The 6,210-nt window shown below is 36.1% G+C and overlaps 1 long non-coding RNA gene across 1 annotated transcript in view; it reads left to right on the top strand.

Moving 5' to 3' along the window:
- LOC311432904 overlaps nt 1–6,210 on the top strand; it is a 587,624-nt gene that overhangs the window by 362,367 nt on the left and 219,047 nt on the right. The gene's annotated exons all lie outside the window — the stretch shown is intronic.

Genomic DNA, 6,210 nt, shown 5'->3' with positions numbered 1-6,210 from the left:
GCCAAGGAGAGTGGGAAAAATGCAGGGAGGGTGGTATATGAGCAGCCTGCTTAATGTGTCACAAGTGTTTGCCATATTGTTGGTGATGCCAAACATATTACTAGGGCCACAAGCAGCAGGTACTGATCCTAGAGAGTTATGGGATCACTCAGGATATTCAGTCAGTGAGTGTGGACAAGGAAGGTTGATCAATGTAATGTGTTTTTGTAAAGGTATTTAGCAATTTTATTCAATGGTTGTTTAAGGAAATAGCTATGTAATGAAAGATTCTTCATACATGTATGTGTAAGTATGGATGAATAATTGCTTAAGAGGTAAATATAGATGGCTGAAACAGATGGTCATTTTTCATAATGAGGGTGTTCACAAAAGGGGTTTCAGAGAGATCTGTGCTAAAGCCGATGCTTACATTTAACATTTTATGAATGACCTAGAATGGAAGATGACTAATGAGGTGGCAAAGTATGCCAATGATACCCAATTGTTCAGTTTAGTAAACATGATAGTCACCAGTGAACAAATGCAGTTGGACTTCAAGAAGATTCTTTTTTGTGAGGATTGCTGCCTGTTACGCTGAATAAACAGGAGACAAGGAAGAGCGCTCTCCACTTTTGAAGCCTTTCCTTTACTTTTTAAATAAATTATGATGGAGAATTAGCAAAAAATGAATAACTAGCTCCTGATTCCTTGCTTTACTAAGGCAGGCAAGGTAAAGACAGAGAGCAAGCCTACCTTTCCTGGAGGAAAAGGACATCTGCAGCAAAGAAACTTTGGCTCTCCCAACTGTAATTCCACAAATGTTGCCCCTGAATGAACCATAACATGACTATTTCCTGTGTAATGTATTTGAAGACATCAATGTTCTGAGTTAGCAAGATAAAGTAAGAGATTCATTGCTTGTTGTGAAAAAGAAAAACTTATCTGTAGAAAAGCACTCTGTGAAGTCCACCCATTTGCTATTGGCTTTACTAGAGCCCCTGAACTGCATGTATATTCCAGGAAAGAGCACTTAAAGAAAAGCCAGGAAAAACCTACATATGTAGGTCCTGTTTTGTGACGCTAAGCCCCCTATTTTGCAAAGGGAAAAATCAATAAATCTGAGACACACTGATAAAAGTGATGGAGGAAATGATCAGAGCATTCCCTCTGTGCCTGTGTCCCCATGGCTCCTCTGCTTTGCGTGGAAGGAGGAGGAGAGTTAAGGAGATGGTGGCAGTGACTGAGCTCTGCTCTTTTGCAATAGAGGTGGCACCTTCTATCAGAAAAGGACTGTCTGCATTTTGTTTGTTTCTCACAAGCCCTGCAGACTCAATGGTCATTACAATGACCAGCCTCACCAGCAGCCTCCCTGTTAGAGGGTCCAAGAGCCCCATTTTAGGTCCACATGGACCTAAACTAAGTCTGAACTAAGTCAAAGGTGTGCCTGTCTCTGCCCTGTTTTTAAACTATTGTTTGGATTTCCTGGATTGAGCCTGGACCTGACTTGTAATCTTGCTTCACATTGCTTCACTGGACTGTCAACAAGACCTGTTGCTGCGGGATTGATAGGACCCTGCTCTCCCATACATCCAAGTGCTGTGCTGTGGGGTGCTGCGTTGCTAGTGCATGGCCCATGCTGGGGTCACCTCCTGGCTCCCTTCCATCAGGGAGCAAGTGCCCTGACACAAACAATGAGCCTTTTATTTCCCAGCTCCCAAAGGTATTTTCAGCTGTTGAAAATAAAAGGAAAAAGAAGGCCAGAGAAAGAAGCTGTATTTCTTCTGACAGTCAGCAGCAACTCAATCAAAATGGTAACTGCTGCTTTTCCTGCTGACAGGTAGTTCTCTGGAATTTAAGGCTGCAATCAACAGGAAACAAAAACATTGCAGTCTCATAACAAAGCACCATTTCTTGCACTGCTTTAGTTTATTCCTTCAGTTCCTAAGGAATCCCTCCCTATGTATTCTCACCAACAGAGGACTGCATGCCTTCTACCTATAGAGATCTTACCAGAAAAAAGTGCACACAAAGTTAGATACTGAACAAAATATTTTTCATTTGTAATGTAGCTTCATTTCCTTTCTATTTCAGGAGTCTGTATTCCCTTTTCATCCTGCATTTCGAAGTGAAAACAGTCTTTGGTTTCTATTTCAGATGTATTCATCATTTTAGTCCCAGATATCTATATGGCATTTTGTTTTTCATTGATAACACTAAATAGTGACTGTTGCAGGTTAATTCCTCAGCAAAGTTTTCCTAAGTTTGCAACTGCAGGCAAAAGCAGGTGTTAGTGATTAAATTCATCCATCCATATGGTCTACAAATACGTTCTGCATTGAAAACCTAAAAAAATGCTTAGATAACTTTTTGAAATACAAAAATTCTGAAGAGTGCTCTGTAGTCTACTTGCATGCAGATAGATAAAAGACGAGGTTTTGAAACTGTATTTTGAAAACTGGTATTAAGACTTCCCCAAATAAGACAACATTAAAATATATGTTTAATGCTTGTATACTTCATACAAAAGCAGAATTTACTATTTTTTGTTTCTAATGCCTTACAGCTGCCTTGGGGCTACATAAAACTAAAGGAAAATGAAATCAACACTTTGAAATTACTGTTTGGTTTTATGGAACTACAACAGAAAAAAAATATCGCTTATTTCAACTTTGAAGTTCAAAGACACTTCTAAAAATGAAACACTTTTTATTTCTGCTTTCAAATACTTACATTTGAGGAACATGTTTTTATAATTTAAAAAGTTATAATTATTGATCTCATTTTATAACTAGTATTTAGTGTGTAACCAAAGGCAAACTTAAATGGTAGTGCCATCTTGCAGTGCAAAGGAAAAAGGACCAGTTAAAGAAAATTTTAACACTAATTTAAAACTAATTAAAAAAAATCATAATGTTAATCTGTAGACTATACTACTCTGTGACAGGATCAAAGTAACTAATTAAAATAAGTATACATAAATATTAGAAAATATATATAGTCATTGTGGTCTTCTTTCATTAAGATAACAATGTCAAAGTTACAAAATCTATTATGTGAGCAGAAGCCAATTGCAACGGGTTATGGTGAAACTGAATCACTTTGGATTCCTACAACAAGAACATAATACTGATCCCAAATATTCAGAAAATTTTATTTATTTATTTATTTATTTACCCTGTATTTCTCAACTGAATTATTCCCCCTGCAGACCTCTTCCTCTAAGACTTTGCAAAGATTCATGGAAATTACAGTGCAGGAGTGATGTGCACCCACTGCAGCTGCCAGGATAAATTCTGTACCTCTGTATGGTAATATGTCACAGCATATTATCACAACAGTATGCAATAACAAGTAAAAATAATGAGAAAAAGTAGAATATGCAGGAGAAAAATTTCTACATTTTATCCTTTTGGTTGTATGGTGCACTCTTTGCATTAAACTTTTTATGATTCAAAGGCACTTATCTTTTCTGGAAATTCCATTATATAGCAATCTTTCCCAAAACATTAGTGATCTTTACTTTTAGTTTTCTCAAATTTTTAGAATAGGAGAGCTTATGAAATAAAAGAAAAAGCTAGTAACATTTTAAAAATATTTGTTTTTAAAATAAATCAAATAACTCAATTTATGTTCTCGATTGTATGAGAACATAACTTTTGCTCTGGAACTACTAAGCACAATCAAGCTAGTTAATTCAGTCATTATTTCCAGGAAATACATGTATGTTCTTTTTATACACATACCCACACTGTGATATAGATGTTCCCTTTGTAAGGGTTCCTGTGATTCTAACACAGCATTTTGGAAAACATCCTTGTTTGCAAAAGAATATGGGGTTCTTTTCTCTGCCACAGAGCTTAACTCTCCTTAGTGCAAAGTACTTCATGTTATTTTCAATACAGAATGTTTTGTGTGGTTCTTAGCTGTGGTTTCATAATCATTTTATTTTATGCTTCTGACAGTGATTCCCAAAACTTTGCACAACTCTAGGGAGCAGTTTTTGTTGTGCCATATTTCCTTGCTTTGTCTGTTGGTGCACTTATGCAAATAAAAAAATTGTCCTAAAACACTGAAACAGGCTTATGGGTAAATAAGTGTCATCCTTTGCAACTGAGAGCAACCAGCCTTTAAGCTCTATAGTGAAGAGGCTTATATTTCGGGACTCAATAGGTCCTACCAGAAGGCTTCAACAAAATCTTGCTTTGTTGTTATAAGGTCTGACGTCTAACATCCAGAATGTTATTTTTCTGAAGATCAGGCTATCTTCAGTAATGAAGATAAGAAATTACATTATATAAGGAATAAGTATTATTTTGCCATTTATAGTCAAGCTGGTCTTCCCCTTCCTTCAGCGTAACAGGAATTTGTTTACCTCCAAATGTAACACACAGAAATAACCTCCTTTCAGCCTGAGTTTTGAGAAACTATGCTACTCCCTTCTCATCTCCTTGTCAGAGTGGTTTTTCTTCTCTCTCAACAGTAATAATCCTTTGAGCACTTGTTTCAGTATTCTTGACGGATAAGAACTACATCATGATCCAACCTGATGTAGTTTAAAATTAGTGGTGTAAAAGTGATCAGACTAATGTCTCAAGATAACATTTGTAAAGCTATTACAATGCATTTAGAGATCTAGGTCCCTATATTCCATATTATGTTGATACAACATTTTCTATCCTTCTTTAAAAATCTATCTAGCTAGGAGCAATGCGATACAACATATATATAAAATCCTAGTTACTGAACTTGTAGATTCAACTTATGTTTTTTGTTGTTCTGGGTTTTGTACCTTTTTTTTGTTGTTGTTGTTGTTTGCTTTTTTGCAGGAAAGAAGGAGCTGTCTTCCATTGCTATTTATCAGACACAGAGGATGAAAGGAGGGCAAGAACGCATGAGAATGGGTCTCTACAACAAGCCAAATGAAGTCAGAAGTTACAAAGTGAGAAACAAGCTCAGAGCAAAGATCAGGGAAAGTTGTGTAAGTGTAAAGGTGAACAAGTTGAAGGAAAATTGTGACAGTACTGCAAACATTTTGTCCCAGCTCTTTTTACACAAAAGGTCAAGAAAGGCCTTTTGTTCTGCCCCAAAGTTCTCCTCTTCTCACTACAGGTGCATTCTTGGCTCAGCAAGTTCTGCTCAAGGTTTATAGACCCCCAAAAATGTTCTAAAGTTTTGTAAAAGCAGAAGAGCCGTCAATTACTCTGATTTGTTTTCACTGGAAGTATTTGCTTCTCCCTTCAATTCCATTGCTGTGACCTGTGTAGCTTAGAAGTTATTACCAAGTTTCTTACAGACTTAGGTTTTTGGTGTTTTTTTTTTTTTTTTTTTTTTTGTTTGTTTGTTTTCTGAATCTGTTTTTAAAAAAATATAAATTAATCTCACTGTCAGTTAAATCAATCTTAACAAACAGATTCAAAGTAGTTTTTGTTGATGACTGTTTACCCAGCTACTGTTTATATACTCTGTTTATGTGTAGAATTGCAATTATTCCTTGTCATTTATACCCTGGATTTAACCAGAAGTATATTCTGGATGATTGTGCCTTGGTGAGACATCTGAAGCTCTCTAAGTGCCCTAGAACTGTTTAGTCCACCTGGAGTATGAATTGAGGACAGCCCTGCATGCATTTATGATATGCTGTCTGTTTATAAATCTCCCTCATTAACACAGGAGGAGCTGCTCAGCAAAGAGAGCATAGTTCTTTTCTGTATGTGAGGACTTGCATGCATGATACATCTTTCAACTCAAAATGTGCTTTGATTATTTTTTTTTTGTAAAGCATTTAAATTATATATTTTTAAAGGATTAAAATTATTAAAGGATTTTTTTTTCTTTCAACTTCTGATTTACCACTAACTGAAATCTGTTATTCACCCACCCAGGTGTATTGTGTCCCTGAAATTAAGTAAAAGGTCAAGCTGTTACTTTCTCTTTCTTTCAGTATCAACACCCGTTCACTTGCTTGTGACAACTTTAACTATATTGCCAGTAAATCAAGACTGACAGAGAGACAAGGTCAGCATCACTTTCCTGCCAGCACAGTGCTCCCTATCCTACACTACCTAACAGCTTATGCACTTTGGGTTACTTTTAGCAGCAAACCAAGAAATATGAAGAGAAAACTCTTGCATATTACTAATATAATTTACAAAGAAAAGTTGATGTGGTTGCTGAAGAATTGTCATTAGATATATGGAGTTTTGCATCACAAATTCATCACATTTTCTTTAG

The sequence above is a fragment of the Aythya ferina genome (genome assembly GCF_964211825.1).
Source record: "Aythya ferina genome assembly, chromosome: 2".
Taxonomy (NCBI): Eukaryota; Metazoa; Chordata; class Aves; order Anseriformes; family Anatidae; genus Aythya; species Aythya ferina.
The sequence above is the reverse complement of the archived record's forward strand: the minus strand, read 5'-3'. Positions and strand labels throughout refer to the sequence as shown.